Below are 23546 nucleotides of genomic sequence, written 5' to 3' on the forward strand. Positions count from 1 at the left end.
GTACGTTGCTTTGAACTCATCAGCTCGAGCAATTTGTCTAGGGAATTGTGCTAAATTCCCCCCGATGAAAAGTGAGCACGTGGAACATCGATTATAGCCTTTTGCTAGCCAGCTCTACCTGAGCAGCCTAAAAAGGTACGTGCTGATTTTCAGGGCGTACACTATCATTCGAAGTTCCATCAATGAATTGTAACGTAGTAGACTACACTTCAAAATTTTCTTCATCTCCACCAAAACATGTCTTTTTAACATTGGTCCTTGTAAAATTGTGAACACCACAACATGAACATAAAATTGAATTTTCCTTTTTTTCTCTTTCTTTTTCTATTTATTTATTTAACTACATTAATATGTGTGTGTTGTTTTTTACACAACCATATACTTAATAATAAAGGCATTCCAAAGACAATCAATGAAGAGAAATTTTGATTAAAGGAACACGAATCCTGTAATTGCAATAGAAACACACCACACACGTAAGGCCAAAGTATCCCAACATTTTAGACACAACTTTGGATATGCCAATCTCAACTTTTGATGTACACTACACACCAAAATGGTCAATTATTTTGCAAAACATCTTTCAGCTTTCTGAATATCCATTTTGCTTTCTCCTCAAATTGTAATTGAGAAATTCTGTAAACCAAAACATAAGCAATTAGTTAGTATTTCCATTCCCCAAGCTTCTCTCAACTAGCAGAGCAAAATATAAATATAGGGAATAATCTTTCCTAAAAAGAGATTGTATACTTAGAGCCACCCTACTGGAACTAGCTCAAAACGCCAACCATAAATTTAATTTTACTTTATCTATTTCTTAAAATCAGGAGTGTACCGTCTAATTCCCCACAAGAACTCGTCCTCATCTCCGTCTAAACTATACTTCAAGAAAGAAAAATAATAAGAAAATATTCACCATACGAGATCATAACCTGCCAAATATACAATACATAAATTATGGAAATCAAGGGTCAACAAGATGACACGCACTTATCAAGGCATATTTCGAAACTATTGAGCAGCGTAGCCAACCAAAAAGGAAGCACCATAACCAAGACTGGGAGACTAATTATTGGCCAATTTACACAGACAAGCAAATAAGGTTGATTTACCAAAAAAAAAAAAATTCTATAATCCTCACAACAATTTATCTTTATTTGGACATTTGTTTTTCTTAACAATGATATGATCCTGTTATTTTCTGAAGAATTTTCACTCATCACTTATTCATATCTAATTAATGAGCTCATTTCTCATTAGTCATTCATTCCCATAGCATATAGAACAATTGTTTCTATTCAACAAATAAATAATAATTAATTAGTCCACAAGGTAGATGTTATATCAATAATACTTAAAACACATAATTATGAGTAGCATGGTTTATGATGTCAATGGTACAATAAAGAAAAGGCAGTAGAGTTGGTGATATGCAGTTACAAACATTCTAGTTTTGCTGCCAATATTACTCAAGAGGATGATGTTATCTCTACTTATCATTCTACACATAAATTATATACTATTGAAACCCAAAAAATATAGTCCCAATCTATACAGTGTACATCAAAATACATATATTTTTTGTGTTTGGTGGGTGTGGTACCATATTCAATCTGATCTTATATAATATACTTTTATGTTGTTAGAACTGATTTTAAATTTGAAATTGTATATATAGCATGGCTAACTTAAAATAAAAAGTTACTCTATAAAACGAATCCAAACTTTGACTAGAATTGTGCTTAGCCTATAACCAACAAGACCTGAAATCAAAGAATTAAAGCAAAAACATCTCAAACATTTTATCAAATACATCACAAACATTTCCAATACATAACAAAACAAGGGTCAGGTCTCTTTCAATATGAAAAGAATGAAATTTCGAGACAATTCAACAAACAGAGAACAATAATAAAAGCAACTCACAGAGCCACAATCAAGTAAGAAAAAAATAATCCTGAAACAAATCATAAATATTCCAAGAAACAATGGTCGAACAGAAAAACAAAATCAAAACCAGACCCAAAAGAAAAATTAGAAATAGATTCAAAGGTAATAGCAGATCCAATCCTAAAAACTTGATATAGTAGTTAAGCCAAATTTATATAGATCCAAAATCCTTTAGGTCCTTTACAATGCAAGAGAATATTGAGAAATTATTCGTATTGAGAATAATATTGAGAGAAAAAATAGAACATAAATAAGTTCACACGAAGTAGACAAGAAAATAGTACCTAAAGTCTGAAGAAGTGCACATTAGAGCTAGTACCAAGTGAAGGAGTAAATGACAAGCTTCTTTAAATAGAGGAAAAAGATGCAGCAAGATGGAGCTGATGAGGAAGGAGAAGAAAAGTGTTTTAAAAAAAAAAAAATTAAAAGTAAGAAAAAGTTGTTTTCAAAATTATGTAAAAATTAATTAAAATTTTAAAAAATAAAAAATAGAAATAAACTTACCGAATGTATTCTTAAGTTTTGTTCTAGCGTCTTTATTCAAATAAACGTAAAATTATTTATTTCAAGTTTACCGAAGAAGATGAAAATTTCTTAATTGAAAAACTAGAAAACTAAACTTAAAATAAAAAATATATATTCAAATTCAACATTTAGAATTAAACAAATTATAAAAACAATTTTTTTAAAAATAAAATATATCAACGTTTAAAGTTTCCTATTTTTCTTTTAGTGATTCCAAACAAAATTAGAACAAAATACAAATAAAATAAAATTAATACATAAAGAAAAAAAACTAACACTAAAACCTAGTATGAAATGCAAGCGACAGTGAAAGAAGTAAGTAGGGCCTAACAACGATGAAGGTAGCCAAGGGTGACAGACCTGGATATTGGACCTTTGGGTCAAAAGAAAATTTTGGAAAAATGTCACTTGGGCCTCAATCAAGAGTCAAAAACTAATCTGAACAAAAATGAAGTAAAAAGTATATGCACCTAAGGCTAAAGGAGAAATATATATAGGCCAAAAAAAAAGCCCAAACAATAACAACCCAACAAATAACTAAAATATACAGTTGGAAAACTAAACTAAAACTCAGCCAAATAAATGTATTTCTGTTACTCCCCCTCAAGATGGGGCAAAGCTATTGTGAAGACCCATCTTGGAGACAAGAGTGTGAAACTGAGTTATAGATAGAGCTTTGGTGAGAATGTCAACTAGCTGATTGTTGGTGGAGACATGTAAATTCTTAATGATGCCTTGATTGATTTTGTCTCGAACTAAGTGACAGTCTATCTCGATGTGCTTTGTGCGCTCATGGAAGACAAGATCGGAAGATATATAAAGGGTTGCTTGGCTGTCACAGTAGAGAAGAACTAGGTTGGTTTGTGGGAAACCAAGTTCTTTGAGTAAGGAGAGCAACCAAATAACCTCAGTTGTAACATTAGCCATGGATCTATACTCAGTTTCAGTGGAAGAGCGAGAGATGGTGTGTTATTTCTTTGACTTCCAAGAGATCAAAGATGTAACGACCCAAAATTGCTAATAGGACTTAGTGCCTTGATTAACGTGACGGGAAGGCATAATTGGTTTATATGTGTGTTTAATTGGTTAAATGCGTGACTATGTGGCATGCATGATTAGTATGATTATATAAATATATTATATGCATGTTTATGAGTATTAGATATGCATGTGGACCCTTTATAGCTTATAAGGGCATATTGATAATTTTGATCCATTGATGGCATAAATGTGATTTTATATGATATATGGTTGAGACCACATTAATATGTGGATATATCTGCAGTTCATGGCTCGAGATGATCCTAGTGACCGGATTAGCGAAATAGTCACAACGGGGTCTAAATACCCGACTCGGGGGACCCTGGGGGGTATTTTAGGAATTTAGAGAATGTTTTGAAATTTATTGAGTAATGAATAAGTATTTGGTAATTAATTAGATGTGACGGGGTTATTGGTTAATAATAGGAATACTTGAGGAATTAGCGGGAACCGGGGGAAAATGACCAATCTACCCTTAGGGGTAATTTAAGGGTGGTTTTTATGGGTTTAGGGGCTCGGGTCGCGGCCCTGTTCTTCAGACGCTGCGACTGGCATGAATTTTGGAGGCTGGGAGCCTCTGTTTGCCAAGCGTGCCGCGACTCGGAGGAGAGCAAGTCGTTACCCGTGTCCCCCATCAGGGAGGATTGAGCCTCTGTCCAAGGGGTGGGCCGCGACCCTAAATGGGGAATTAAGGGAAAATGGGGTTTAAGGCTCGGGGAGGCTCAGGAATTCAAACCTAAACGCTCGGGATGATTTCTACTATCTGGTTTAGTAGAAATCGAGGTCTCAGAGGCTAGCTATTGTTTCCTAAGTATTTATTTGGATTAGAAATTGATGGTTACCCATTGCCACTATGACTAGGTTTATCGCCAAGGCTCAGGACTGAGGATCGTGTTCGGGATTGTTTTGTATTCTTCGCTCGAGATTCGAGGTAAGAAGACTGCACCCTTGTGATTGTGAATGGGTATGAGGTTCCCAATAACTGGATATGTGTATTGTGTGATTATATGATTGTTATGTATATGAGAATGAATGGCCTAAGAGTGCCGGGGCTGATGATAAGCGTACTGAATGCAGCTCAGCCTAAGCAAGCCGGGGTCAGCTAAATAAAAAAGGGCTCAGCTTAAGTGTGCCAACCTTGAGCATTTGTGTAATTGGTTACGATATGTGTTTTAGATGATGTGTTTACTATTGTTTAGTTATATGCTTGAATTATGTTAAATGACTGAATTGATTGAGTTAAGACTGATTGAATATTACTGTTGTTATATGTGCTTGCTGTTTATGGTTTTCTTGCTGGGTCTTGGCTCTCAGGTGCTACGTGGTGTAGGTAAAGGCAAAGGAAAACTGAACCAACCATGAGTTGGAAAGCTCTGGGGGCAAGGTGTACATAGTCAGTTGCTCATCCGCCACGACCAAGGGAAAGTACAGTGATAGAACCCTAAAACTTGTATTTTGCCATTAGAGTGGCTTATGATTGTATTAAACTTTTGAGGGTTGTAAATTATCACTTATACCCTGTTTTTGGGATCCGATGTACCAAACATCTATTTTAATGAAAATTAATAGTTTATGACCAAAATCTTTTAACCCTAATCTGATAGTTGACTTTAGGAACACATTATTGTTCAAACGATTTGATTAGCAAGTCTTGCACTATTTTAAAATACATAGTGTAACAGTCTTGGTTATCCAGGGCGTTACAACTCGGTATCAGAGCGGTCTAGGTTTAAGGTTTCCTAAAGACTGGCTGGACATGTACACTCGCCGCTAAAGACAAGCTCGACTCAGGGTTTGGTAACTGTATATATGTGATTACATGCTTAAATGCTTGAATGAAATGTAAATGTTTTAATCTGTATGATTAATAGGGAGCATGAGATATTGATAGGGCTTGGCCCTTGACTACTATGTGATTATAATGAGGCGTGCTTATTAGCATTGCTGCTGCATGTGAATGAATTTTTAAATGCTTATTTGCATCTTGATTGCATATGGTTGGTTGAGTTTCAATGGTGGACCATGGAAAAACTATTAACCTGTAATCATTATCTGACTGTTGAGTCATTGATTGTAGATAAACTTGGATAGCTATGCATCCAAGGAAATCAATACGACTAGCCGACACAAGGGTCGAGGCTAGAGATGATGAGCAGGGCCAGAAACCTCCACCAGTCCCTGAGAACTGGCAGCAGATACTTGCGGATATGCAAGCTCGATTATAGATTCAAGAAGAGCAGACCCGTCTCTTAAGATAGCAGGCTCCGTCAGGGAGTGCTGCATCTACTGTGCCACCTGTTGTGGCACCAGTTGTACAGCTGCCTGAGGTTCGGAACAGGTGGGAGCCACTTTATGAGCGGCTTAGGAGACAACATCCTCCAACCTTTGAGGGGGGACCAGATCCACTGAAGGCTGAACGTTGGATGAGTATGATTACCTCCATCCTAATTTTCATGAGGGTGGAAGGTAATGACAGGGTGGCCTGTGCCACCTATATGCTTTGGAAGGATGTCCGTATTTGGTGGGAGGGGGCATCGCAGACTAAGGATATTTCTACTTTGAGTTGGGATGGGTTCTGTTCACCCAAAAAAGATTCACCTAATGATGTAGCAAGAATAGTATGCACGTGGGATGCGCGTGACTATTTAAGCAGTTACGTTTTGGTTGGCCATCGATCAGAAGAGAATTCACTCGACAGAAGGCATATTTCGTAGTCGACCAGGGCTGGTCGTAGTATATCAGATATTTTCTAAAGATATTTGATCTTGCATTTATGTAATAATTGTAATTTCCATTATGATTGAGATACGCTTGTGTTAAATGTAATCAAGGCCCATCGACCCATAAGGAGATCCTTGAGCCTATAAATAAGACTCAAAGGGTTCATGAGAAGGATCTTTGAGAGACTGAGAGAGAGAATTATTGTTTTTACGCAATACTGTGTATCTTTTGTCGAGCTTGTGAAACTTGGTAAACCCTTGTTTACTGATCGTAGGTTTTCATTACATTAATAAGAACACTAAGTGGACATAGGTCATTACCATTACTTGGGGCCGAGCCACTCTAAATCTTTGTGTCATTCGTCTTCTTGGCTTGAATTCATCTTACTTTTGTCGTTTTACTTGACTCCGTGTCGTTGACCAAATCGAGGGTCAACATTTTGGTGCTTTCATTCAGAGTTGAACTCAAGACCTCCGAGAAGATTAAATGGCAAAAACAACTAGGATAACTCGGAAAACCTCTGGTAATGCGCCAACCCAACCTCCTCCACAAGGCGTGGCTTAGGATGAGCCACAAGTGGAATTGGAAGAGGAGGAGATGGATTCTGAAACTTTGAGAACGATTCTAATTGTGCTGCAAGAAGAATTAGCCAATTTGAGGGCTAATCAAGAGAATGTGGCTGAAATAATTGTGTTGCAGCATAGGGAAATTGATAGGCAGCACCAAGAGCTGAATGAGTGGCAAGCAGACATGGACCGCCGGTAGAGGGATGCCATTGTTGCCTTGGAGGCAGCCATTCAGTTGGCCCGAGGACAGCCTGCACCTGCCTCCCAACTGGACCAGCCACCTAGTACTCACCCATAACAAAATCCACAATCAGATCATCCCCAACACTACCACAATCTGCCACAACCGGCAAACCCTCAAAGGTCGGAGCAACCCCCTGCTGCTCAACAGGAGATGCCATTCCAGGATCCTGAGCAGCAACCACCATCTCGCACTGGTTGAGATAACCCCCATCAGCATAGGCAGAATAGGGTTGGAAAACATCCTAGAAGCCCTAGACGCAAGACTACTGAGGAACAAAACCCTCCGAGCAGAGGACATCGTCCTTCTGTAAGCAGAAGACAGGTGGAGTCAGGCTCTGCGGTCAGGGGTCCCCCACGACATAACAATGCATGCCTCCACCTATCAGTCGGGACATTCCAGCAAGGAGAGAGGGAAATAGTGCGAACAGCAGGTCGCACCGTCATCGGTCACAATTTAGAGATGCCCATGATTATAATGAGGCAGATTCTGGCAGGAGGAATGCTGGTCGGTGGCAAGAAGAGAGGGGTGAAGAGAAGAACCCTCCACCATGGGAGAACCAACCAAAAAGCCAAAATGCTGGGGGGCAACCTAAACAGCCCAACGTCTTTGATCGACTGGGCGCGAGCAAGCAAAGGCGTAGGGAGGAAGATCTGAGGAACGTTCTCAATGATAGAAGGGAAAGACACGACGAGAACTTAACTCGAGCACCAGTCTCTCCAATAGTACCAGATGCTGTACAGGCCCAGCTCGATGCTTTAAATTAGGCCGTCTAGCAACTAGTTGGGAACCGGACATCCAATATATAATTTGATCGGAGAAAAGACACTCCATTTGTGCAAAGAATTTCTATGGCAGAGACTCCATGAAAATTTAAAATGTCGGTCTTGCCCAACTTCACTGGATTAGAAGATCCTGTATCTCACATTAACAAAATTGAGATACAGATGGACATCCAAAAGGTGTTAGACGATGCTCGGTGTAGAATTTTTCTGGCAACTTTATTTGAAACTGCTCAGGAGTGGTTTTTCAAATTCCCTTCGGCTAGTATAGTTTCTTGGGAAATGTTCGTAAAGGAGTTTTATGGACGGTTCTATGCTGGTCGAGTACATTCGACCGAGGCCAATCAACTGGTCGAAATTCTCCAGAAGGAAGGAGAGACCCTAAAGGGGTATGTTAAATGATTCATGCGAGCAGCTGCTAGGGCCAAGATGGTTGGGGATGAAGGAAAGATGATGGCTCTTACTGCTGGGGTACGAAGCCACTCATCCTTTTGGAATAGTTTGTAGAAGAATGGAGCCAAGAGTACTTAGGAATTTTTGGACCGAGTAGACATGTATATCAAGCTCGAGGAGGCCATTGCCAATGAAGGGAAATCTCCCACAGACGAACAGGGCCCGAAAGAATCTCCCACCAAAGCCACTAATGAGTCTGGGAAAATCAATGGCAACGGAAAAAATAATGGGAAGAATGGGGGAAAAAGGGCGAACCACTAGCCGATGACATTTGATAACAAGTGCCCAAAAAAAATAGATACAAGTCGAGGTTCACAAAGTATACGGCCCTAGTCGATAGCAGAGCAGAGGTGTACCAGGCCACTCAAACTACTGTTCCCTTCAGGTGACCAGCCCCAATCAGGAAAGATATATCCAAGAGAGATACTACCAAGTTTTTTCATTTTCATAACGACTATGGCCATGACACCAACGAGTGCAACCAGCTTAAGGATGAGATTGAGTTCCTTATCAGAAAGGACACCTAAGGAGGTATGTGCGAGCGGTTGGAGGTTCTCAGCGAGAGGCTCAAGGAGGCAACGAGCAGGCACCTGTACGCCAACGCTCGCCCCCTTTACAGCCAACTCTAGTTGCTGGTACATTGCTGACCATTTGCGGAGGACCACACATAGCAGGTGACAGTGGGAAGGTGATGAAAAGATATGCCCGAACCTTACGTCACGACCAGGATATTGAAATGCTGAACGTAGAGGAGCGAACTCCCAAAAAAGCTCGAACAGAGGAAGAATCAATAACTTTCTCTGAGCTTGATGCTCAGCATGTTCGATTTCCCCCATTTAGATCCTCTAGTCATGGATGTCTAGATCGCCAATATGATGGTCAAGCGAGTGTTAGTAGATACAGGAAGCTCAGTCAACATTCTATATAAATCTTCACTGGAGAGAATGAAATTGTCAATGCAAGATTTGGAACCATGCAACCAAACCATTTATGGTTTTTTCAATGAAGGGCTCCCACCAACTGGGTCGATTAGGCTTCTAGTCACAGTAGGGGCTGCACCTGCGAATAGGTAATTACTCGCTAATTTCATAGTAGTTGATTGTCCTTCTGCATATAATGCTATGATTGGAAGGCCTATTTTAGTCGATCTGGTACTTGGCCATGAAGTTTCCAACCAACGCAGGAGTGAGATGTGTGTTGGGAAACCAGCGAGAAGCACGTGAATGTTTTAATTCCTCGATCACCAAGGCAAGAAGAGGCGGATCAGGAGAAAAAGCTGAGAAAAGGTTGGTGTTGGAAAATGAAGTACAAGCCCAATCAGATGAACAGGTCACCAAATAGGGTGTTGCCCAAAGTGAGGATAGAGACTTAGATCCTCGCTTTGGGGATTTTGAAGAAAATTTTGGACCCATGGAGGACCTTGAGGAGGTCCAATTAGAAGAAGCAAATCCGGCTAGGGTTGTGAAAGTCGGTAAAAACTTAGAGACAACAACAAAAAACAAACTTGTGGAATTTTTGAAGGAGAACCAGGAGGTGTTTTCCTAGTCGCATAAAGATATGGTTAGGATAGACCCAGCGGTGATCAGCTATGTCTTAAATATAGACAAAAACTTTCCACCTGTACAACAAAAAAAAAGGCTGCTCGACAAAGACAGATTGAAGGCCCTAAAAGATGAAGTCGAGAACCTGAAGGAAAATGGATTCATCAGGGTAGCGCTTTATCCATCTTGGGTCTCCAATCCTGTGCTAGTTCCCAAGCTGAATGGCAAGTGGAGGATGTGCGTGGATTTCACAGACCTTAATAATGCCTGCTCGAAGGATTGTTTCTCACTTCCAAGGATCGACCAGCTGGTCGATGCTACATCAGGGCATGAAATTTTATCATTCTTGGACGCATACTCTGGGTACAATCAGATTAGTATGCATCCACCTGATGAGGATCACACTAGCTTTCGAATAGATACAGGACTTTACTGTTACAAAGTAATGCCCTTCAGTTTGAAAAACGCTGGTGCAACTTACTAGCGACTGGTCAACCATATGTTCAATGAGATGATTGGCGTTAGCATGGAAGTATATGTTGATGACATACTGGTTAAGTCAATGAAAGCTGAAGAACACATCAAGGACATGCGAGAATTCTTCAACATCTTGAACAAATATCAGATGAAGCTGAACCCCCTCAAGTGTTCCTTTGGTGTTGGATCAGGAAATGTCTTGGGATTCATAGTAAGCTCACGGGGAATTGAAGCTAATCCTGAAAAGATTCAGACACTAATCGAGATGTATTCTCTTGCCAAGATTAAAGATGTTCAAAGCCTAATTGGGAGGATCGCTACCCTGAGTAGATTCATATCCAAGTCAACGCACAAGTGTGTTCCATTTTTTAATCTACTCAGGGGCAACAAGAAGTTTGAATGGATAGAAGAGTGCGAGCAGGCTTTTCAGGCACTAAAGTCCCACATGTCACAACCACCAATCTTGTCCAAACTGGTTGAAAAAGAAACTTTGTTCATCTATTTGGCAGTCACGGAGTATGTTGCTAGTGCTGTTTTAATCAGAGAAGAGGACCACACACAAAAAGCAGTGTATTATGTAAGCAAGAGGTTAGTGGGAGCAGAATTGCGGTATCCACCCATTGAAAAGTTAGCCTATTGCTTGATTCTGGCCTCTAGAAAGCTGCGACCCTACTTCAAGCTCACCCCATCGTGGTACTCACCGACCAGTCATTACGGCAAGTCTTGCAGAAACCATAGGTCGCTGGTCGGTTATTAAAATGGGCAGTCAAACTTGGGTAGTTTGACATTTCTTATTCTCCATGAGCAGCTGTGAAAGGACAAGCTCTAGCGGGCTTTGTGCCAGAATTCACCGGAATCCTAAATAGCGAACCGATCAAAGAAACTGAAAGTCAAGATCAAGCTCCTTCCTAGAAGTTGTTCGTAGATGGCTCTTCCAACAAGCACAATGCAGGATCAGGTTTGATCTTAATCACACCCGAAGGACATCGGTTCCATTGTGTAATCAGATTCAACTTTATAGCGTCCAACAATGAAGCCGAGTACGAAGCCCTGCTCACAGGATCAAGACTAGATAAGGACATGGATATAAAGTCACTAGAAATTTATAGCGATTCCAAGCTAGTGGTTAACCAAATTATGGGAGAGTATCAGGCTAGGGGTCTCAAGATGGTTTCTTATTTGAATAAAGCAAAGGACTTATTGGAACATTTTGAAAAGTACACCCTTTAACAAGTGCCTCGCGATTAGAATTCAAATGCTGATGCCTTGGCCAAGTTAGCAAGCGCGAAAGATGCCAACACCTTAAACATAGTACCCGTTGAACGTTTGTCAGCACCGAGCATTCAAATGGATAAGTGTTCACTAGTGATCCAAGCGATAGACACATGGATGACACCCATTGTTGAATATCTCGAACAGGGGTTGCTACCAACAAAAAGAAACAAGGCGAGGATGCTTTAGAGATAGTCGGTTCGATTTATTTTGGTCGACAAAATTTTGTATAGAAGAGGATACTCGATGCCTTTGTTACGATGTGTTTCTAAGGAGAAAGCTAAGGAACTGATGCAAGAGGTCCACAAAGGCTTCTGTGGAGATCACGCTGGAGGGCAGAGTTTGTCGAAAAAAGATCTTAAGGCAAGGGTATTTCTGGCCTACCATGAATGAGGACTCTATGGATTTCATTAAAAAATGTGACAAGTGTCAAAGATTCTCCATGATACTGCGAGCAGCCCCAAATGAGCTCAAAAAGATGCAAAGCCCGTGACCATTCGCAGTACAAGGGATTGATTTGATCGAGTCTTTACCTGCAAGAAAAGGGAATGTCAAGTATGCAGTAGTTGCTGTTGACTACTTTACAAAGTGGGCCGAAGCTGAGCCACTAGCAACAATAACAACCAAGAAAGTATTGGACTTTGTTATCAAGAATATCGTGTGTTGGTATGGGTTGCCAAGGAAAATTGTCTCAGATAATGGCACACAATTTGATAGTGATCTTTTCACTGATTTCTGCGAGAGGCGTGGGATTATAAAAAGTTATTCATTGGTAGCTCATCCACAAGAAAATGGACAAGTTGAGGCCTTCAACAAGACTCTGAAGGATACATTGAAGAAAAGGCTCAAAGAAGCAAAAAGGGCATGGCCAGAACTGTTACCAGAAGTACTTTGGTCGTATAGAACATCCCATCGAACAACAACATGCCATACTCCATTTTCCTTGGCCTATGGGTATGAAGCCATGTTGCCCGTTGAGCTAAGCCCACCATCCCATAGAAGGCTGACATACGATCAAAACACTAATGATCAATTATTGATGGAGTGCTTGGACTTGGTCGACGAAAGGCCCGCGCAAGCTCAACTTCGAGTGGTAGCTTACCACCAAAAGGTCGCTCGATATTTTAACTCTAAAGTACGTGAAAGAAAGTTTAATGTGGGAGATTTGGCACTTAGAAGAGTTTTTCTTAACACTCGCAATCAGGCTGCCAGAGTGCTCGGACCAAACTGGGAGGGTTCGTATTAGATTGAAGAAATTCTTCAACCAGGCACATATAAACTTGCTCGCTTAAACGGAGATCTCATTCCTTGCTATTGGAATGGAGAACACCTGTGCAAGTATTATCAATAAACAATTATTTTAAAAGAAGTTGCTTGTATTAATTTCACTTTTTACAAGTCTATGAATAAGGGCTAGTCAATTATATGACTGGTCGCTTACAAGTGAAAGATCAATTTTTGATCACTCGTATAGAGACGATTTTGTCCATTTATTACGAGATATGAAAGGAACTGTGCGCAGCCAGTTATTCTTGCCAATTATTGTATTTATTACAAGTATTTGCTCATTACGTGTGTTGTTTTGCTATATTATCAATAATTGTTTACAAGTACACGAGCAGTAATGTTTGAACAGGATTTGGTCATGGAAAGTGATCGAGAACCTTAAGCTCCTCAATCACTTGGGGGGCATATAAGATACTAAGCAAACAAAGCATATCAATAGGCATATGTAAACACATGAGCAAAATAAGGGAAAGCATACTATGGCACTTAGAGTATTTTTTAAAATTGTTGGTTTAAATTTTTGGAAGGCATACAAACAGATGTTGTAATAATAGCAAATATTATAATATCATAACGAAATATTTTTACACTGCAAGCAATTGCTGCTCGGATGTAATTAATAATTAAAAGGAAAGCTGCCTTGAGCAGCAAAATTGTTTCAACATTACGAACTGTGGTTCGTGTGTTTTAGTTACAAAAAAAATTATTATTATTATTACAAATCATTGTGGAGCTGGGGGAGGATTTGGCTGAGACTATTGGTCGACTGTTGTCCCCGCATCTTCTTGAACGCCATCTGTGCCTGTCGCCAAGGAAATTTCAGGGGATTCCCGAGCTTTCCTTTCCTCTTCCTGGCGAGCAGCACATTTCCCCAGTTCGACTTGCCTCATATTCTCGGGGAGGTAGTCGAAGTTCGCCCCTGGGTTGTTCTTCCAGAAGAGGTAGAAGCAATTGAAAGTTGCCCCTTTGAACTTCTCTAGGTTTTGAGCATTGGTTTCCTCGAGCAGTTCAACTCGCCCCTCCAACTCAGTGGCTTCCTTCAGGCTGGCCACCAGGTCTTCTTGAAGTTTGGTTGCTTCTTTGAAGTTAATCTCCGAAGCCTCCTTAAACTTTTCTTTGGCGACTGTAACTTTGGCCAATGCCTTTTGGCACTTCTTCAACTCTTCTCTTAGGCAGGAAACCTTCTCCTCGAATGCTTTGATCTCATCGACATGTTTAGCCTCGGTCTCCTCAGCAAGATGCCAGCTATGGCCCATGGTCAGGATACACTGCGAACAGAAAAAGAAAAGTGAACCAGTTAGAGGCAATTAGAGAAAATGTTGCTCGACTAAAGAAAACAGAAGAAACACACTTACTCTGAGGACTTTAGACAGCCCGCGGCTGATAACCTGGCTGTTCTTTAGTGGAGGGAGATGGGAAAAGGCTTCCTGGCTACGACGATGCCTGGATAGCCTTTGCAACTTCTCGTGGGTAGCGTTGTAGGCACTACTCAGCAAGTCGGTGGCCAGGGATCTCCCCGCCTGCTCGGGGAGAGGGCTATTGCGAGGAGGAGGAAGAGGTGTCGTGGTCCTGGATGGAGTGGGCATTGGAGGGTCCTCTGTTCGAGCCCTTTTCTTGGAGGGATCACTATTACTCTCCCCAGGGTGCCTCTTGCTCGCTTTTTTTTTGCTCGTAGGAGCTTCAGAATTGGCGTACATATTGAAATCATCTTCAGAAGGCATGACTGCAAAACAAAAGAAAACAATAAGACAAAGTAGTTTAGAGAAGTAATATAATAATGGAAAGGGAAATTCTAAGTAGTATACATGAACTATTTTTACTGGTCGATATATTATTTATAGAACTACAACTACACTCACTCTCTGCCGCAAAGAAGTCCGAATTAAAATTATTGGTTATAAATTTAAAGTTGCCATCCCTGTCAAATAAAGGGGATGGGAAAGCTATCTAAGAGTATGAATTCTATACCGTTCTCGTCAGAAGACTCAAGTATAAGGCTGGTATACTCCGGTAGTTTTTGCTTGCCCCTCCCATATGGGGCAGGGGAAGCACTAGCCCGAGGGTTGCTGGATGGTTCCCAGATGGTCACTCCCGTTGGTTGTCGCCTCTGGGGTTGTGACACATCTTGCTGTTGCTCGGGGATTTCCTCTCCAGTGGTACTCCCCGCAGTGGATTCTCTCACCTCTTGATGAGGTTCCAGAAGGCCGACCAGCCTTAGATTACTCTCAGTTACCAGCTCCTTGATGCTCTTCTCTATGTTCGTCATTTTGGACAAGGCTGTGGCCCTTATCTCCATATCTGGAGTAAGGTTTGGTCGGTGCGATGGACTTGGGCGCAACACCAATGTGCTTAGGACAATGAAGGAAAAACTGACAGAAAATAAATGACCAGAGATTGAGAAAATTACCTCCTCGTGTGAAGGCTAGATTGTCAACGACCAGGTCCGTCATAAGGAAGTACTCCTGGAAGTACTTTCCTACGTTGGATTTGTAGGTGACATCACTCAGGAATATGCGAGCAGATTCCTGGTGGCAGAAGTAGAAAAACCCCGTGTTGTTTTTGTTGGGGTTGGATTTGAGATAAAAAAGGTAATTGACCTCATGCGGTGTAGGCAGATACCATTTTTTATGGTTATAAAGGATATAGAGTACTAATAGCACTCTATATCCATTGGGTGTTATTTGAAAGGGGGCGACCTCGAAGTAATTTGCCACCCCTTGGAAAAATTTGTGCAAGGGAAAGATTGCCTCTGCCTCAATGTGAAACCTCGACCAGGCACTGAAGGCGCCTCCAGGCACGTTTGCCCATTGGTTGGGTGTTGGTTTGTGTAAAGTGATTCCAGGAAGTCCGTACTTCTTGGAATATTTGGCCATCATCCTAGTCGATATGACGCTAGGAGGGTCGACGTACCAGTCAATCTCTGCTCGGGGGCCATTGTGAGGATGAACCTTTGGTTGAATGTCTGGTGGGGAGAAATTTAGAGGTTGAGGGTCATTTGGTGGACCCTCAGTGTCGGTTGCTGGTTGGTTAGAAAGAGAATGGGTTGTTTTCTTTTTCTTACGAGCTGTGTATTTAACACGACACATGTGTGGCTGGCGGTCTGAAGGACTGGTTGTGGGGTTTTGGTGTGCAAGTGGAGGCTCAGAGAAAGGAAAGGGAGGCTGTTCTTGATCCTCAAATAGCAATGCGAGAAGATCGTCATCTATTGGCCTCTCACCTCCCCAAGGATCATGCATGAATATCTGAGAAGAGTAAAAGGGCAGTGAGAATCTACGACCAATAGACAGAAGAAGAAGAAATATAAGGATAATGTTGCTTGTGTATAAAAGCGAAGTTTTTATACGACCAACAACATCCTAATATAAATACTACAAACATGCGATCAGTTTGGAAAAATGGATCAAAAAGTGAAAGTGAAAAGTTTTTTCAAGAAAAATTTTCGACTCTGAAAACAAGCGGGAAAAACTCAATTTTTTCGAAAACAGTAAAATCAAATTTTCACTTCGATTTTGGGCCCTAAATCAGTACTCCTATGACCCACATTAATTTCTAAACATTGACCTAATCCCTATTCTAACATGTTTTTGTACATCTTTGTATGAACCCAATTGCTCAAGAAACTTTTTATCAAGAACATTGGAGGCCCAAATCAGAAAACTCACGAAATTTATTCTAGATTGCATAAAAAGGAGGTGGGCTCAAAATTTAATTGAATTACGGCTTGCAGAGGAGATTCTCGAAGCTGGTCGAACGCATCTCGGACCACCGGAGTTTTCTGGGTTTTTCTTGAGAATTTTCTTCTGAGTTCTTGAGGAGAGAGAAGGATTTGGTAAAAAGTGAAAAGTGGGAAAGGTAATATATTTATACTGATCGTGGTGCAGTTATAAAGTAATGATGGGAGTAAGATTTCGATGTATGGAAAATTGCATTAGTCGCGAAATATTTTTGGAAAACTGTAAAGGTCATGATTACTTACTTTTTCGAAAAGGTGCTGACAGATGTGACAGGTCAGACGAATCACTGGTCGAGTAAGTTTATTAAATGGTGGTTCCAATAAAATAAACTTTGGGGGCAAATGTTTACCCAAAAAAGATTCACCTGATGACGTGGCAAGACTATTATGCACGTGGGATGCGCGTGACTATTTAAGCAATTACGTTCTGGTCGACCATCGACCAGAAGAGAATTCACTTGGCAGAAGGCATATTTCATAGTCGACCAAGCCTGTTCATAGTATATCAGATATTTTCTAAAGATATTTGATCTTGCATTTATGTAATAATTGTAATTTCCATTATGATTGAGATACACTTGTATTAAATGTAATCAAGGCCCATCGGCCCATAAGGAGATCCTTGAGCCTATAAATAAGATTCAAAGGGTTCATGAGAAGGATCTTTGAGAGAATGAGAGAGAATTATTGTTTTTATGCAATACTGTGTATCTTTTGTTGAGCTTGTGAAACTCGGTAAACCCTTGTTTACTGATCCCAGGTTTTCATTACATTAATAAGAACACTAAGTGGACATAGGTCATTACCATTACTTGGAGCCGAACCACTCTAATCTTTGTGTCATTCGTCTTCTTGGCTTGAATTCATCTTACTTTTGTCGTTTTACTTGACTCTGTGTCATTGACCAAATCGAGGGTCAACAGGTTCAAAGATCTGTTCAACTAGAAGTATTACAATGTTTCCATCAAGGTAGCAAAGGTGAATGAATTCACAGGGCTAGTACAGGGCAGCATGACAATTACAGAGTATTCCCTAAAGTTCGATAGACTGGCAAAGTTTGCATCAGACTTAGTGCCTACAGATGCGGCCAGGCAGGACAGGTTTGTTCAAGGAATCAATGCTATGATAGCCCGGGATGTGAGGATTACATCGATACCTGGGCAGATGACTTATGCCCAGGTTGTTCAGAAGGCTCTCACGGTGGAAGAGGCAGAGAATAAGAACTACAGGGCAGTGCCTCCATATACAGGGTCTAGTAGGGGCGGAGGCCCCAGTGATCTGAAGAGGAAGACCCTTGACACTTCGACCACTGCTGGTCCTAATAAGAGGGGTCGGGGTGCTCAGGGTGGCCGCTAGGGAGGCAGTGAGACATGGAGAAGATACCTGGAATGCACGAGGTGCAGGAAGCACCATCCGGGTGAATTTCGGGCAAAGGCTTGTTATCTGTGTGGGGTGGTGGGACACCTAAAGAGGGATTGCCCAACAGTGAAGAAAGAGGAACCATGGAAGGTGGACAGATTTACTCCAGCTTGAGTGTTCACCTTGATGCAGGCAAAGGTCGAGGTTAGTCCCTCGGTAGTGACAGGTCAGCTTTCTAGCGCTGGCTCTTCTTATACTATATTGATTGACTTTGGTGCTACACATTCGTTTATTTCTAGTAAGGTAATTGATTGATTGTGTAGACCTAGTGAGTATTATACTGCGGTGTTTGGGACTATACTGCCTACAAGGGAACTAGTAGTTTTTAGAAGATGGATTAGAGCATTGCCAGCGATGGTAGATAGTAGGGAACTATCATAGATTTGATCAGGTTTAGTATGGATGACTTTGATATGATTCTAAGGATTGATTGGTTGGTCAAATATGGGGCTACTATAGATTATAGGAAGAAGATGGAGACCTTTAAGCCTTAGGGTGAGGACCCCTTTGTTTTCGTGGGTGTTGTGCATGGACCCCGCATACTCATGATTTCAGTGTTGAGGGCTAGGGACCTGTTACAGGGAGGTTGTATAGGTTTTCTAGCTAGCATGGTGGATACCACTAAAGTTGTGCCAGCGGGGCTGGGAGAAACTAGATTGGTACACGAGTTCTTGGATGTATTTCCTGAGGATTTACTAGGACTGCCGCCGCACAGGGAGATTCAATTCGTCATCAAGTTAGCGCCTGGTACAGAGCCAGTGTCAAGGGCACCATATAGGATGGCTCCGGTGGAACTTAAGGAGTTGAAGATACGGCTGCAGGAGCTTCTAGATTTCGGGTTTATCAGACCTAGCTTCTGGCCATGGGGCGCCCCAGTTTTGTTCATGAAGAATAAGGATAGGACTCTGAGAATGTGTATAGACTACAGGGAGTCGAACAAGTTGACCACAAGAACAAATACCCCTTACCAAGGATCGATGACCTGTTCGATCAGCTACAGGGAAAGATGGTATTCTCAAAGATTGATCTTCAATCGGGTTATCACCAGCTGAGGATTAAGGATGAGGATATTCCGAAGACGGCCTTCCGAACGAGGTATGGGAATTATGAGTTCCTGGTCATGTCATTTGTTCTGACCAATTCCCTAGCAACATTCATGGATCTAATGAACAAGGTGTTAACGGACTTCTTAGATCAATTCGTGATTGTCTTCATTGTCGACATCTTGGTTTACTCCAGTTCAGAGGCAGAGCATGAGCGGCATCTTCGGCAGGTATTGTAGAGACTGAGAGAGCATCGGTTGTATGCCAAGTTTAAGAAGTGTGAGTTCTGGCTACCAGAAGTGGCATTCCTTGGACACATTGTTGGTGAAGATAGGATTAAGGTGGATCTAGCTAAGGTAGAGGCAGTGAAAGATTGACCAAGGCCAAAGAATGCTTCATAGGTTAGGAGTTTCCTTGGATTAGCGGGATATTACAGACGGTTTGTGAAAGGGTTCTCGAAGATTGTTGCACCGATGATAGAATTGACACGGAAGAATATGAAGTTCGTCTGATCAGACAAGTGTGAGAATAGCTTCTAGGAACTGAAGCGACAGTTGATTACCACTCCTGTGTTGAGTCTCCCTTCAGAGGGAGGGAAGTTTGTAGTATACTGTGACACATCGAGATTGGGATTGGGATGCGTGTTAATGCAGAATGACAAGGTTATTGCTTATGTGTCACGACAACTGAAGGATTATGAGCAGCGGTACCGTATCCATGATCTGGAGTTGGCAGCGGTGGTATTCGCACTGAAAGTTTGGTGACATTACTTGTATGGAGAAAAGTGCGAGATATACACTGATCATAAGAGCTTGAAGTATTTCTTCACCCATAAGGACTTGAATATGAGGCAGAGATGTTGGCTGGAGTTGGTAAAGGACTATGACTATGATATCCTTTACCACCCATGGAAAGCCAATGTAGTGGCAGATGCATTGAGCTGGAGGGGCCCGAGACAGTTATTTAGCTCTACACATATATCAAAGGAGTTGGCAGAGGAGATGGCTAGAGCGAGGATAGAGCTGGTTGTGGGTCGGTTGGCCAATATTACCTTATAGTTGACCCTTCTAGAGAGGATAAGAGAGGGACAGATGGATGATACACAGTTGCAGGAAGTTAGAGGGAATGCCCTAGCCGGAGTGGCTAAGGACTATTCCATTTTAGAGATTGGGTTACTACGGTATAAGGACCAGATTTGTGTCCCGACAGATATGGGTATTAGACGAGAGATACTGGATGAATCCATACTACACCATAATCACTCCATCCAGGCACCACAAAGATGTACCAGGATCTACGGACCTTATATTGGTGGCCTGGGATGAAGAAGGATGTAGTGGAATACATGGCCAAGTGTCTAACCTGACAGCAGGTGAAGGCTAAGCATCAACGACCAGCGGGATTGCTACAACCTTTGGGTATTCCCAAGTGGAAGTGGGAAGACATTACTATGGATTTTGTGGGAGGTTTACCAAGGACAATGAGGCTACATGACTTGGTGTGGGTGATAGTAGACAGATACACCAAGTCAGCTCACTTTCTACCAACGAAGACGACCTAGACTGTGGATCAGTACGCGGAGTTGTATGTGAGGGAGATTGTACGTTTCATGGGGTTTTCGAAATCTATAGTATCAGATTGGGATCCCATATTTACCTCCAAGTTTTGGGGTGGATTGCAGAAGGCTATGGGGACTCAGTTGAAGTTCAATACAACCTTTAATCCTCAGACAAATGGACATTCTTAGAGGACAATTCAGGTACTGGAAGACATGCTTAGGGTGTGTGTATTAGACTTTGAGGGGTCTTGGAGTAAGTACCTTCCGTTGATTGAATTTTCATACAACAGCAGTTATCAATCAATGATTAGAGTAACTCCATACGAGATGTTGTATGGAAGGAGATGTAGATCGCCCATTCATTGGGATGAGATGGGTGAGAGAAAGTATTTGGGACCGAAGATGGTTTAGAAGACTAATGAAGCTATTGAGAAGATTTGAGCTCGAATGCTTGCTTCGCAGAACAGACAGAAAAGCTACGCTGATCCTAAGCGTAGGGACATGGAGTTCCAGGTAGGGGACCACGTGTTTCTACGAGTGTCACCACTGCGATGGGTGAGGAGGTTTGGGAAAAAGGGAAAGTTGAGCCCTAAATTCATAGGAACTTTCGAGAACCTAGAAAGGATCAGGCAGGTGGCCTATAGATTAGCTCTGCCACCATCGTTATCAGGTATTCATGACATATTCCACATTTCTATGTTTTGGAAGTATGTCTCAGAGACGACTCGTGTGTTGAAGTATGAGGATTTGGAGTTGTAGATAGATTTTGCATATGAGGACCGACCAGTTCAGGTCCTAGAAAGGAAAGGCAAGGTTCTACGGAACAAGACGATTCCTCTAGTCAAAGTGTTATGGAGGAATAACAAGGTTGAGGAAGCAACCTGGGAGCTTGAGTCAGCTATTCGGGATCAGTATCCTGAGTTATACAGGTAAATTTCGAGGACGAAATTCTCAGTAAGAGGGGATAGTTGTAATGACCCAAAATTGCTAATAGGGCTTAGTGCCTTGATTAGCGTGCCGGGAGGGCATAATTGGTTTATATGTGTGTTTAATTGGTTAAATACGTGACCATGTGGCATGCATGATTATTATGATTATATGAATATATTATACGCATGTTTATGAGTATTAGATATGCATGTGGGCCCTTTATAGCTTATAAGGGTATATTTGTAATTTTGGCCCATTGAGAGCATAAATGTGATTTTATGTGATATATGGTTGAGACCACATTAATATGTGGATATATTTACAGTTCATGGCTCGAGACGGTCTTACTGAGCAGATTAGCGAAATAGTCACAACGAGGTTTAAATACCCGGCTTGGGGGAGCCTGGGGGTATTTAGGGAATTTAGAGAATGTTTTGGGATTTATTGAGTAATAAATAAGTATTTGGTAATTATTTAGACGTGAGGAGGTTAATTGGTTAATAGTAAGAACAATTGAGGAATTAGCGGGAGCCAGGGGAAAATGACCAATCTACCCTTAGGGGTAATTTAAGGGTGGTTTTTTTGGGTTTAGGGGCTCGGGTCGCGACCCTGTTCTTTAGGCGCCGCGACCCACATGAATTTTGGAGGCTGGGAGCCTCTGTTCGCCAGGCGCGCTGTGACTCGGACAAGAGCAGGTCGCGGCCCGTGTCCCCCGTCAAGGATGGTTGAGCCTCTGTCCAAGGGGCGAGCCGCGACCTTATATGGGGAATTAAGGGAAAATGGGGTTTAAGGCTCGGGGAGGCTCAGGAATTCAAACCTAAATGCTTGGGACAATTTCTACTATCCGGTTTAATAGAAATTGAGGTCCCGGAGGCTAGATATTGTTTCCTAAGTATTTATTTGGATTAGAAATTGATGGTTACCCATTGGCACTGTGACTAGGTTTATCGCCAAGGCTTAGGACTAAGGATCGTGCTCGGGACCGTTCTGTATTCTTCGCTCGGGATTCGATGTAAGAAGACTACACCCTTGTGGTTGTGAATGGGACTGAGGTTCCCAATAATTGGATATGTGTATTGTGTGATTATACAATTTTTATGTATAGTAGAATGAACGACCTAAGAGTGTCGGGGCTGATGATAAGCGTACTGAACGTAGCTTGACCTAAACGAGTCGGGGTCAGCTAAATAAATAGAGGGTTCGGCCTAAGTGTGCCAACCCTAAGCATTTGTGTAATTGGTTACGATATGTGTTTGAAATGATGTGTTTACTATTGTTTAGTTATATGCTTGAATTATGTTAAATGACTGAACTGATTGAGTTAAGACTGATTGAATATTACTGTTGTTATATGCGCTTACTGTTTATGGTTTTCTTGCTGGGCCTTGGCTCACGGGTGCTACGTAACGCAGGTAAAGGAAAAGGAAAACTGGACCAACCATGAGTTGGAGAGCTCTGGGGGTGAGGTGTACATAGTCAGCTGCTCGTCCGCCATGGCAGAGGGAAAGTACAGGGACAGAGCCCTAAAACTTGTATTTTTCCATTAGAGTGGCTTTTGATTGTATTCAACTTTTGATGGTTGTAAATTATCACTTATACCCTGTTTTTTGGATCCATTGTACCAAACATCTATTTTAATGGAAATTAACTGTTTATGATCAAAATCTTTTAACCCTAACTTGATAGTTTACTTTAGGAACAAATTATTATTCAAACGACTTGATTAGCAAGTCTTGCACTATTTTAAAATACACAGTGTAACGGTCTTTGTTATCCAGAGTGTTACAAAAGAGTTTTTGAAGAACACACAAAAACTTGAGATTGAGCACCTAGTGTCTGGGCAAGCTGCCCAATCAGCATCACAGAAAAATTTGATTCAATGCTCTAAGGGCCAATGAGTGGTGGTGATGGAGTCCTTGCTGGTTGGATGAAGAGACCACGACTAGGAGTAGATTTGATGTAGTGTAGTAATTTGAGGGTAACTTGATAATGGGGCTGCCATGGTGA

The 23546-nt window shown here is 41.5% G+C and overlaps 1 long non-coding RNA gene across 2 annotated transcripts; it reads right to left on the bottom strand.

The window, feature by feature from the left end:
* Positions 1 to 404: 404 nt before the first annotated feature.
* LOC133777576 (uncharacterized) lies at positions 405 to 2375 on the bottom strand. Of its 2 annotated transcripts, none has more exons than XR_009868647.1 (3): positions 2235 to 2375; positions 836 to 877; positions 405 to 636 (listed from the first exon to the last, which is right to left on the bottom strand). It is a non-coding gene; the product is annotated as an uncharacterized LOC133777576 (long non-coding RNA). The 2 variants fall into 2 exon arrangements; XR_009868648.1 differs by having other exon boundaries at positions 836 to 932; positions 2235 to 2371.
* Positions 2376 to 23546: the final 21171 nt, after the last annotated feature.

The sequence above is a fragment of the Humulus lupulus genome, chromosome 5 (assembly GCF_963169125.1).
Source record: "Humulus lupulus chromosome 5, drHumLupu1.1, whole genome shotgun sequence".
NCBI lineage: Eukaryota > Viridiplantae > Streptophyta > Magnoliopsida > Rosales > Cannabaceae > Humulus > Humulus lupulus.